The sequence below is a fragment of the Planococcus citri genome, chromosome 4 (genome assembly GCF_950023065.1).
Source record: "Planococcus citri chromosome 4, ihPlaCitr1.1, whole genome shotgun sequence".
Classification (NCBI taxonomy): Eukaryota; Metazoa; Arthropoda; class Insecta; order Hemiptera; family Pseudococcidae; genus Planococcus; species Planococcus citri.
The window spans coordinates 29,822,671-29,835,883 of NC_088680.1; the positions used below are offsets into that span (position 1 = coordinate 29,822,671).

Consider the following 13,213-nt stretch of genomic DNA (forward strand, 5'->3'; position numbering starts at 1 on the left):
AGCTCACAAGAAAAAATTGTTGCATCAGGAAAAATTTGGAATAAAACATGGTAAAGTGTCGCGAGGAATTTTCGATTTTGAAAAAAAACTTCATTTTGAAATTTTTGAAACTTTGATTGAAGTAGAAAATCTTTATACTAATGACACGTAGAATACAGTGAGTGTGTTGAAAATGCAAAAAAATAAAAAAATAAAAAAAATACCGCTCATTTTTTTACTTACCCCAACATGGGGTAAATGCAAAAGTCGTTTTCCAAATTTTCAAATTGCAATTTTCTCCACGATTTGTGGACCAAACTCTACCAAAATTTTACCATTGATAGAGAACCCCCTGAAGTATAAGTGGTACAAATTTTAGCTTCATCCGTGCAATAGTCTCCTCACAGCGCCCTCTCAAAATGTCACTAATCAAAAAGTGCTTTGCAATTACCCCACTCTACCTTAGATCAAATTGAAATTTTTCATCATTTTTATAATTTATTTTTGGAATTTGGTTTTGAAAACTTGGTAATTCCTCAGTATTTCTCTTGAAATTAGATGCTCACATTTCATTTTCTTCTTATAATTCCAAAACGAATCAACATGGCTTTTTGTTTTCATCTGCACCTTAGATATGTAAAAATTTGTTTTTAATATCGACGTAATTATTTTGAGGAAATTGAGGGAATTCGCAATTTCCAACGTGACTTTTTTCTGGAGCTTTAAAAAGATAAAATCAAAATTAATTCAAGATACACGATACTCAAAAATATGTACTTACATAACCACGTAAGTTTGTAAAAACACCAAATTTGCTGAAGCAATGAATGAAATATGACTGAATGTTTTTTCGTTTGGTGTTTTTTGACCTCGAATAACCTTGAGTTATTCTCCCCACCCTCCTCAAACCTAAAATGATCATGGGAGATCGAATTTGGCGTTGAATGAGAGTTTCGACAACAGACTACAGTGAACGTTTTTCTGTCCTTGTCTAGTTGCAAATAAAGACAATAAGTTGGATTTTCATTTTTCACAATCTCTTTCTATTTTGTGTCATAGTTGGAGCTGACAGTGAGCGTTATGGAATGTCTCTGGATGTTTAGACTCTTCAAGTATATCCTGGGGACTTCCCATTTCTGAAAAAAAAAATGTCGACCTTTTTCAGTAGTTCTAAATTCTTTTGTTTCATTTTTAAACCGAACTTTAACTCATCAAAAGAGCCGACTTTTAATAAGTATGCAGATTTGGAAAGCAGTTGATAAGAGTCTTCAGTTTAGTGATTTCAATTCCCCACCCCCTCCCTCCTCTCAACACAATACTGAATACTTGGAAAACATTCTTAAGGGAGGGGCATCTGTTTCTTTTCAACCGTTTCATGAAAAGTTGAAAGGTGACGACTGACGAGTTCATAGAGAACACAGATGACAGAAGTGAAACACGATGGTGTTTCAGTATAAAAGAGAAGAAAAAACGAACTTAGCGAATGACTTGTTTGGCTGCTCGCGATGTCGCTGTCGTAATTAACTTTCCAACGATTCAAAAGTAGGTATTAAAGAAGGTCTCTTTGCACGTCGTGAGCGAAAGAAAGTATAAAAAGTATAATGTATAGTTGGCTGCTACTAAAAAGTCGGGGTAACTTTTGGCTAAGCGTTAAAGCTGCGTATTTTTCAACTTCGAAGCAGATGCAAATAATGTTTCGCTGTTAGATGTGATAACTCAGATAAAAATGAAAATTTTTCAATATGTACGACCGTTCGCGCTCGCTTTGCCCGAGCTCTGTGATTTTCGCATCCTTTGTACGCACCTCCGCTCGTATCGCTCTAATAACCCTTTTCAAAACTGTATACTGACAGCGTGAAAAGCTATACGAGTATCTGCGATGGCTTTTCGTGTTCATTTCACTGATTTGCGAGATGCGATACTCGTCACAGAGCTATTCGATAGGAAATCTTTGATAACGTGTTTATTACCATGTGAACAACTTACGGCTGGTTTAACTTTCACACGGAGTTATGCTCGCTCAAACTCTCTCCATAAATTTTTACTAATCCCTGCAGACTTGCTCTAGTATTTGTCCCGCACTTAATTCGCGGCTAATTCAACCAACCAGACGAGATCGTAAATTTTCTAAACAATGCTTTTACATAAACCCGTTTTGCCCAGACATACTAAATCAACCGGCGGCAGTGGTTTGAAATTTGTAGCTTTTTAGAGGCCCGCTCGCTTCTGACTCGCGCTGCGTCATTATTAATTCGCGTTTTCCTGTTCTCTAATTCGCGTTATCACATCGTCGTTGGCATTTGCGTGTAGATTTTTTTTTCATGTCGAATGTCGATGGTTTGACTGCGTTGTCAATACCTTAACTTTAAAGCACAGTAAAATGTGTAATGGCGGGTTCTTATCGTCGTTTCATCAAAATGCTTCCAAGGTGCGTGATTTTCAGCCATACGTGACGTGAAAATTGATAAGGTGACGATATCCCGTGTGAAATGTGTAATGGTTGTATCGAGAATACTCATTCTCAAATTAACAATTTTTCCGCTGCGAGAGCTTCTCGAAGGCGATGATGTTGTAAAAAAGCACGTGACACGAAGCTTTCAAGTAGTTTTTTTTTTGCAGCTGAAAAGATATGGCTCGGGGTTTGAGGTACGATATCAAACGGGACAGGAGACAGAGGGTGTTAGGTATAGCGCGTTCAAGTACCTCGTTAAAATGAGTAAAGACGCTGTTACAGAGTACTCTCGAATCATCTTTATGAGTCATTGAGAGAAAAAATACGATGAAATTCCACAAGTAAATAGATTGCTTATGCTTACTGACAGGAGAATCACTCGAAATTACACGCATTAGATTTCAACGAATCCAAGCTGAAATGTCCGAAAGCCCTAATAACCAAAATATTGAATGCTAAATTTCATTTGAATTTCTGCTGGATTTTCGAGATTTCAAAAATTTTAAAAAGCAGAACGGAAGACCTGAATTTTTTCATAAAATATTTGCCTATCCAAACGAAATGAACCGGTGCGAAATTACGAATCTATATTTCAACCCCACCTCCAACTAGGAATAAATATTTTTGAACTAACTTGGGGCTTCTACAAAGTTTTAATTTTCTTTAAATTTCCAAAAATGAGTTTCAGCTCCTGTAATATTGAAGAGAACTAACTGATGATTATCTCGATCGTTTTGCAGTTTTTCAAAAAAATTATTTCTTCTGAGTTTTCTCGGTTTTCCTAGCCAATTTTCAAGATGTTTCGAGTTTCACCAACCAACATACAACATTGAGAAAAGGAGCGGGGGGAGGGGTCAACATTTTCACTCCCATCTGCGGCAAACATCAGATAATCCAGAACAAATTTTAATAAATCGTTTCATTTTCATTTTAAGAATTTTTTCAAAGGTGCCATACAAAATTTCAAAATTTCAAAACAAGATTTTTGCAGCAAGATAGTTTTCATACACGTCTCGAATTTATTTTTCATGGGAGGAGAGAGAAGAGATTTTTCACTTTTTCAATGTTTTCAGGCATTTTTTTTCGAGAAAATATCAAAAATACCTTCACCATTTCACTTCTCTGTTTTTGGCTTGCTCCATATGAACCCTAGAAGGGAAGGAAGGCCTCTTCATACGCATTGGCGATTTTTTTGCAATACAGTGCAACTTCGACGGCGGCTCATATCTTAAGACTGATTGAACTCAAAATTGAACTTTCCCCTTGAAATCTCAACTTTTCATGATGAATACGACAGCTGAAGGATGTCTTTTAGAAATTGAAAAAATTAGACTATATTCAAGACATTTCACCTCCTTCTTTCAGCAAACTAATTTTTAAAGTGCGATTTTAACACCTCCGGGGTAAGAAGTTGATTGAGGGTTCAAAATGTTTTAGCTGTAATTTTGAAAACTTTACGTCAAATGACATCATCGATTGTTAGATACCAACTCGAAGAAGCTATAAGTTCGAATATTCACTCAAGTTTTTCGATCCGACCCCTCTGAACTTTCCACCAGTGCCCCAAACATGGTGAAAATACAAAAATTTAAAATCCATCTCGATGACCTATCAAAAGGATTTTTTTGCAGGGAGTGATTTTTGAAAGCAGCGAAAATTCGCCTGATTTTCCAAATTTTTCGACTAAAAAATTACAATACCTAGATAATATGTAGTTTGATGATAATGGGGACATTTGAGACACACTGTGAGTTGAAAGAGAAGGGAAATGATTAGATTTGAAATGTTCTATTAAAATTCAAAAATCAGTTCTTCATTTCGATGGTGTTGTGGAAGAAGGGCCAAACTGCATTTTTCAAGATTTTTTTTCGCTCAGGGGAACAGTGCTATAACAGCCAGAGTTGGGCAGATAAAAAGGGTCAAATTGTTTCAGAGCCAAGCTGTATCATTCAGTTTAGCTGTGAGACAGTTTGGCCCTTTTACCTTTCCATCTCCGGTTGTTAGAGCAGTGTTTCTCCGAGAGAAAAAAATCTTAAAAAATTCAGTTTGGCCCTTCTTCCACAACACCATCGATTTATTTCCATGTATTATTATATTTTGTAACTGTATAAGTTTTTATAACCCCAAAAAGATTGTACATAATTGAGAGGCGTTTCGCGATATGAGCCCTTGTGGTGATTCGATGTTTTTTTAATTTTTTATTGGCGATTCCGGCTTACTTTTTCACGAGAAATCGAATGGTGCAATCAGATTTTGCCTATCTCATCAACTTCTCGTTTTGAAAATTATTTGAACATGAATACTCAAAAACTCACATTTTTGGAAAAGTTTTTGATCTAAAAAAAAACAAAAAAAATGTCGATAAAAAATTTATTTTATTGTAGTTACCTATGTAAAATTTCATGGCGAATCCGAATTTCTCGGTATTTTTTTGCAGGGTAGTCTGTAACGTTGTGTAAATTCGGCTGTTCACCACAAGGTCCCTTTTCTAAATCACGGATATCAGGCGATAATGAACGAATTTCGTCAAAATTTCCAATCCAACCTATGCACAAGACAACACTGCACCCGAAAATCAAAAAAAAAAAAAAAAAAAAAAAAAAAAATAGAAAAAATCGAAGCGATTCGATGTTTTTTCTCTCCTGAAAAAATCGAAATATCACCACAAGGGACATTATCGCAAAACCCCTCTTATATGACGTCTCAAAATTCCCAAAAACAATAATGAAAAAATTTGGGAACATTTGAAGCCTTTTTTCCAAGTTCATTCCAAATTCTCTTATGCCCCACATCAAAATTTCTATTTCAATTAATCAAATATTCTGAATAATGCGGATTTTTGTACTTTTAAAAAATGTTGTGGCCTATAACCTCCTCTTACAAAGAGTCTCTTGAAGATGAAATTATTTCTCGATGTCAACCTTACAAAAAATTTCAAATTTTAGGTTAAAAAAATCTCATTTTTCGTCAAAGTAAACCGACTTAGCAACTGGGAAAAATGCCATTTTGAAAAAATTTTCCCGGGGACGGGTATATTGAGATCACGTGAAGAAAAACAGATGTGAAAATATTTAATAAATTCACCATTTTCAATTTCCCAGTTTCTCAGGGACTGGGGCACTCTGCATAGTTAATGAGTTGAGCCAAAAAATTGCCCAATTTCTTTTCTAAAAAACATCACATCTTTTTCTCAATCACCTTATGCGATGAAAAATTTCAAAAACCGCACCAGACCATCTTTCAATGCGAAAAATCGCTCATAGAACTACGTTGTATGTATTACGTACTACGAATCGAAATGATGCGAAAACATTTCCGATAATGATGCCAATTCGTAAACATATGAGACGTTTCAACATTGATACCTTAAGGCTTGCACGTTTTCGGTTGAATTATCACAAACACCCTTCGAAATGTATTTTTAATGGCGTAATTCGCCGACATTCTAGCCAAACACCGAAGAAAAAAAATATGATGTATCGGTTTTCGAAATTGTATCCTCGCGATGCAACCATACGTGAAATATATAGAGCTAGAGCATTTTAAAGAAAAAAGAATACCTAATTTCATTTCTACATTTATATAAACAAATTGAAGCATTTCACGTTCGAATAAAAATCACATAAATTGTATCGAAAAAAAAACTTCGGTTAAAAATCGTTTGGGATGAACTTACGAAATTCGTGATGAATTGAAAACGAAATAACTGTCGAAGTCAACAAATACCTAGGTGTACCTACGATACGTGGTAGAAAAAACTATACCTGACTAAATTATGGATATTTTTTTTCGCAATTCGAGAAAATACCTTTCGCTAGAAAATTGTGCTTAGAAAAACTTCTATTTGAGTTTCGATGTTTATCGAAATAAATCGCAGGTTTTGATAAATTAGCTCCGTATTTTTTGGGTGTAGGACGTGGTTTTTTTTCTACGTTTTTATATAAAGACTACGATCAATCTGCAGAAAAAAATAGAAATAAAAAGGGAAAAAGAAAAGACCTGGTTGTAGGTATGTACAAAGTATTTTACATCGTTATATGTGGCGTGAAAGTTCGGTCGTCTTAAATATATTATGCGGTGTGTTCGAAAATGTTCATTTTAGGGGCCAATTAGGCAACATTGTTATTGCGTGTGTGACTGCGGCTCAAGTATAACCATACCATGGCAACTTTTAAGAACCGATTTGTAAGTTACGTCGTGGTTTCTTCACAGTTTGTTTATTCCTATTGTAGCGGTTATTGTAGCGGTATTTCTTCCTTTTTTTTTTTTTTTTTTTTTTTTTTTTTTTTAGTAAATTATATTAAACTACAAAATAAATGGTCTCGGGGGCGTTACAAAGTCAAAATGTAGCTGGAAAAATGAATTAGAAAAATCCAGTCTTAATTGAACCAGATCCATTATTTTTGTTCTAATTTAATTTATCCAATTTATCAGTTTAATATTTTTTTCAGTCAAGTAAACGCCTCGACTTTTGTTAATTAATTTTATTACTTAATGGATTCCGTAAAACGAAACAAGAAACAGTGGGTGACATTTGAATTCGATTCAATTCAACTTTTCACAAGGAGAAGAATGAATGGTGTGAGCATAAGTATCATTTACCATAATTTTCAACTTCCTCCAATATCTTAAATCATTCAAAAAACATACCAGCAGGTCTTAAACGAAATTTCTAAATTAGAGAGCTAGGTGAGAGGGGATGATTCAAAAATTGATAAAATCAATCTACTCACAAAAGTTTCGAATGCTTATAGGTACGCAGATTTCCTTAAAAACTTGTTACGCCAAAACTACATTTACAAGTCAATAAGAAAAGCAGTAGTTTCTCTAACAAAAACACAAAGTACCGCTCAAAATACCATAATATACTCTAATTCGTACAGTTCATTTCTCGCTTAATCCTCTTAACAACTTCTTATTTTATAAAAGACCGAGAAAAATAGGTACGCCAAAATTCAATTTCGACATCAAGCAGATTATCAACCTTGAAAAAAGCCAAAAATACATCATTTCTCAACCCACTATTTAAGCAACCAACAAAGTGATAAAAATTGTGCGAAAATTCCGCCGAACATGAGGTTTAAGCTTCAAATAGTCGTAGGTGTATCTATCTATCTATCTATGTTTAAAAATAGGTGTTTTCTTCTTTTGCAGAAGAAAAATTCCACAAATCAAAAACGTCGTAAATTAATAGATGAGGTAAAAGCAATTAAGTTCAAAGAGTAAATATCTCCCAGTAATGATTTGATTAAAAACTGAGAATCTCATCGTCACGAGTTGAGAACTGAGAAGATTATACAATTAGAAAAACTCCTATTTTTATTGCTACACCTAATCGTTTCGGTCTAATTATATTTTCGAACTAGGGGTTCCAGTTCTAAAAGGATCAAATTGCCAAATAATTGGAAAAGGCTTATATCTATTCGATTGTTTCCTCAATATTGAATCATTTGAACTTCATCATCTTTTTAGATGCTTTGATAACCGGAAATACGACTCGATCAGTTCATCTTGCCAGCTATAGCTTACATCAAAGAATTCCTCCATCGATTACGTAGGTACCTCACCCAAATCCTCATCGTAAACGTTACTTGAATCAAGACTATAGAGCTTTTGTTTGCATTTAACACACTCTTCAAACATGGTAACTTTTATCCCTCATCAAATAAACGATATCGATGAATATTTCAACGCGATCGATTGCCACAAATTTACATATTATTCATCGGTTCGGGATTAATTTCACATTAAAAGGACGAAACCGAAATATCAACAGGATTATGAAAGCATTCCTGTTATATTTTTACTCGCAGGTATGCTTGCTCACCTGCTCGCGGTGATGGAAAAAAATTCCTTTGATGAAATTCCTATCCACGCTTATAGCATTAAAAATCTCAGCTTTATAAATTACCGGTAATAAAAATAGCATTACTTATTAACGTGGGAAACTCGAAGAACTTTCTTCAACAGGATGATAATAAATGCGTATTCGCGTGTTTCGTCGAATACTCGGGTAATTTATGGTTTCAGTATTGGCATATATCTTTATTTATCACAAAATTCCGCATTTTATTGCAAGTCGAAACGAACAAACGTATTTGAAATTAGATAGGGTTCTTTGGGTAGGTAAGGTAGGTAAGTACATTAGAACCTTTCACATTATAAAGGTGCATATTTATAGCAATGAAACTTTAAACGATGATACTCAGTCGTAATCTGTACAAAATATGAGGGAAATTCGAATTACATATTGCATTTTTTCAAAAATCGAGTGCACAACTGACACCTTGTTCTACGATCTTCTATGTCAAGAAAATGCACTTCACACCTATGGAATTTAGGAATATTCTCTTTATTAAATGGAATCATGTGGATTGGAAATATTCAACTTATCAAGTTGCATGATTCTTATAAAGGGTACCCCCGGATAAGATAGGCAAAATGCCCTTAACCTCGGATTTCGATGAAACTCACAGGGTATGTTAAGTACCCCCAAATAATAATTTTGGGCCCATAACCCGCTTCCCACCCCACCCCCCTCAGGCAGGGGGCCCAAAAAACGCGTTTTTCAGGGGAAAAATTCTACATCAGCGAGTAATTGAGATAAATTTATTCTGTAAACGAATATAGTTAGAGGATACATGGGGGTACCTCCCTGAATTTTTTCAGAATTTTTCATCGCATGGGGGGAGAAGGAGGGACAAAAGAAAACTTTAAATCGACATTACTCCGAAACGAAAAAACATACCAAAACGATTTTTTCGTCAAATATGTATTTTTAGGTCTACTTTCTATAGAAATCATCACCCGGCCATTTGGAGTGGTGGGTCAAGCTCAAAAGTTCAAAAAACTCTCAAAAAACCACGTTTTTTACGTTTTTCTCCAAAAATATGGACAAATGGCCGAAATCGAAGGGAACCAAGTTGTTCAGCGTGAAATTTTACCTCAGAATTGTGTAATTGAAAATTCATTTATACCGCGTGATCGTAAAACTACACGCGCAGAAGTATTTGTGCTTACCTATATCAAGATAGCTAAAAGGGTATTACTGGGTAAAATAGATGAAATGCCCCTGTCCTCAGATTACTGAAACTTTGATGAAACATCATTGGGTACCTTTAAAAAAAATGTTGGAGCCAAACAAATTCCCCCACCCCACCTCCCTTGCTCACATTACCGAAAAAACGTTTTTTTGGGGGAGGGATCATGCTTCAACGAGTTTTGAAAAAAATCTGTATTCACTCAAAATATGTACTTGAAGAAGATATGATTCTAGCAACCTAAAATTTTTTCAAAAATTGTTGGCTCCCCAGGGGGAAGATATTGACAAAAGATTTGAAACTGCCGTATCTTCAAACCTAATTCAAGCACATGAATTTTTTTTTCAAAAATATATCAGCATGAGTACTATAATTGGTATTTTTTTTTCAAATTTTCCCTCCAGGTGGGCCATCTTCAAAAACTCAAAATACACTCAAAATTGTGTTTTTTAGATCACGGCACCATCAGAAAAAAGCGATCTGTATTTTTGCATTCTGGCCTCCAAAAACAATAGAAAACCAACTAACATCTTGAAACTCCAATTTTGGGGCCATAGGCACCCCCTCTCACAAATTTTGGGGCGAAAGTAGATTGACAATAATTATGGGTATCGTTATCATATGAATCGAACTCGCTGAACACGAATATGAAGCTTGATTTGCAGTTGGATCCTCCTAACCGTCACATTGTGAAGAGGGGTTGCCCAAAAATTAGATTTTTTGTGAAAAATGCTTCATTATAGCGCAATTAACGCCATGTAACTTCTTAATCAAGATTTTCTTGAATTACAAGTATTTTTCAAGTACATAGTATATAACTCAAAACTATCAGAAAGGTTTCTTTTTGGTGTCGACCATTAAATTTTCATGTGAGTTACCTACCAAGTACATTGAAAACACAATAAGTATACCTACCTAGTAGATTGGGTGGATCGCGAAATAATAATGGGGAAAAAACTGAATTTTTATCAATTACAGCAAAAACCGTAATTTTGAGTTGAAAGTTGTACAGAAAAATTCTAGCTCTAGAAGTGCCCCTAAATGGAAAACATGGGCCCTCAAAGTTGGGGGTATTTTCGAAAAAAAACCATATTGTGTAGCCCCTGTACCCAATTTGTTTTGAGAAAAATGACGACCCAGCCCCAAATGAAATTATTTGAGATTCTGCGTCCATGCTATTATTTTTATGTTTTTGCCAATTTCGAAAAATTACCCACAAGTTAAGAATTTTTTACAATTTTTCTCGATTTTTTGGCGTCACTGCGTTCCAAAATATTTCCTCAGTTTCAAAAATATATCTTTCAAGCGAAACTTTTGCGAAGAAAATATTTTCAGAACACCAAATACTAATACCCCCCCCAAAAAAAAACGATTTGCAAATTTTTAATCGCTCAGTAGGACTCTAAAAGGTGGACTGGTGGACTTGGATTTTTACGGCAATAGCATAGATCGACGCAGAATCTCGAATATGTACGTACTTTCATTATACTGTCTCCTCCATATATTTTGAGTGAATTCAAAACATTTTTTTTTTCAAAACTCGTTGCAGCATGATCCCTCCCCCCAAAAAACGTTTTTTCGCTATGTGAGCAAGGTAGGTGGGGTGGGGGGGGGGATTTTTTGGCTCCGACATTTTTTTAAATGGTACCCAATAATGTTTCTTTAAAATTTCAGAAATCCGAGGACAGGGGCATTTCATCAATTTTACCCAGTAATACCCTTTTAGCTATCTTGATATAAGCACAAATACTTCTGAGAGGGGGTGCCTATGGCCCCAAAATTGGAGTTTCAAGATGTTAGTTGGTTTTCTATTGTTTTTGGAGGCCAGAATGCAAAAATACAGATCGCTTTTTTCTGATGGTGCCGTGATCTAAAAAACACAATTTTGAGTGTATTTTGAGTTTTTGAAGATGGCCCACCTGGAGGGAAAATTTGAAAAAAAAATACCAATTATAGTACTCATGCTGATATATTTTTGAAAAAAAAATTCATGTGCTTGAATTAGGTTTGAAGATACGGCAGTTTCAAATCTTTTGTCAATATCTTCCCCCTGGGGAGCCAACAATTTTTGAAAAAATTTTAGGTTGCTAGAATCATATCTTCTTCAAGTACATATTTTGAGTGAATACAGATTTTTTTCAAAACTCGTTGAAGCATGATCCCTCCCCCAAAAAAACGTTTTTTCGGTAATGTGAGCAAGGGAGGTGGGGTGGGGGAATTTGTTTGGCTCCAACATTTTTTTTAAAGGTACCCAATGATGTTTCATCAAAGTTTCAGTAATCTGAGGACAGGGGCATTTCATCTATTTTACCCAGTAATACCCTTTTAGCTATCTTGATATAGGTAAGCACAAATACTTCTGCGCGTGTAGTTTTACGATCACGCGGTATAAATGAATTTTCAATTACACAATTCTGAGGTAAAATTTCACGCTGAACAACTTGGTTCCCTTCGATTTCGGCCATTTGTCCATATTTTTGGAGAAAAACGTAAAAAACGTGGTTTTTTGAGAGTTTTTTGAACTTTTGAGCTTGACCCACCACTCCAAATGGCCGGGTGATGATTTCTATAGAAAGTAGACCTAAAAATACATATTTGACGAAAAAATCGTTTTGGTATGTTTTTTCGTTTCGGAGTAATGTCGATTTAAAGTTTTCTTTTGTCCCTCCTTCTCCCCCCATGCGATGAAAAATTCTGAAAAAATTCAGGGAGGTACCCCCATGTATCCTCTAACTATATTCGTTTACAGAATAAATTTATCTCAATTACTCGCTGATGTAGAATTTTTCCCCTGAAAAACGCGTTTTTTGGGCCCCCTGCCTGAGGGGGGTGGGGTGGGAAGCGGGTTATGGGCCCAAAATTATTTTTTGGGGGTACTAAACATACCCTGTGAGTTTCATCGAAATCCGAGGTTAAGGGCATTTTGCCTATCTTATCCGGGGGTAGCCTTTGGCGACTTTTTTTGTCGCACGCCGGATGCGTCACATGAGTCATTCGGTCGTTCCTTTTCCAATGTTTACATTTACATATTCGCATCTTCATCTTGGCAATTTTGCACTTGTATTATTTTTCAATTAATTTCAACTTCGAGCATCGAAATAATAAATCGGCACATTACATTTCGTTGTACTCATAAATTTGAATACCATGCAGTCATGCACATGGTGAAAAAGTTACATAAATATTACATTACATACTTACGCAATTTAATTTCATTTTTGATTTTATATCATTTTTAATTTAATTCATTTCCAACGGCATGAGGAATGATAAATCCAAAATCGAAGTACAGTGGACCAAATGCCTTCTACCCTTATCGCCGATTTTATTCCATCTGTTTCTCTTTCCCTGTTCTACTTCTATCTGAATGAAATGGCTATATCATCTCTTTTAAGAATATAAGGATCTCGTCTCAAACTTAATTGCAGGTAAAGTAAAACGTAAAAGTATGTATACTTTGCAGAAAGTGGCATGTGTTGTGTAGTTGTGGTGGTGTGTGTCAATACTTAATCGATTAAATTTCAAACTCGTACCTACGTAGTCATATGAGAAAGAGAAACTGAGAAAAAGAATACCAATTTTCTCAACACTAGGTACATTCGTTTTATCAATTTCACGTTGGGGCGTAATACTTTTTAAAAATAATGTAGTTCAATTCAATGTTCAAACAGTTTAAGCTTTGCAATTTGCATCTAACATAATATTGTTTCTATTTCGACTTTGATTGATGTTTCGGACATAT

At 35.0% G+C, this 13,213-nt stretch overlaps 1 protein-coding gene across 1 annotated transcript in view; it reads right to left on the bottom strand.

Annotated features, from left to right (window-relative positions):
• Positions 1-13,213, bottom strand: part of LOC135843780 (neuropeptide Y receptor type 6-like) — a 137,299-nt gene that overhangs the window by 67,791 nt on the left and 56,295 nt on the right. The gene's annotated exons all lie outside the window — the stretch shown is intronic.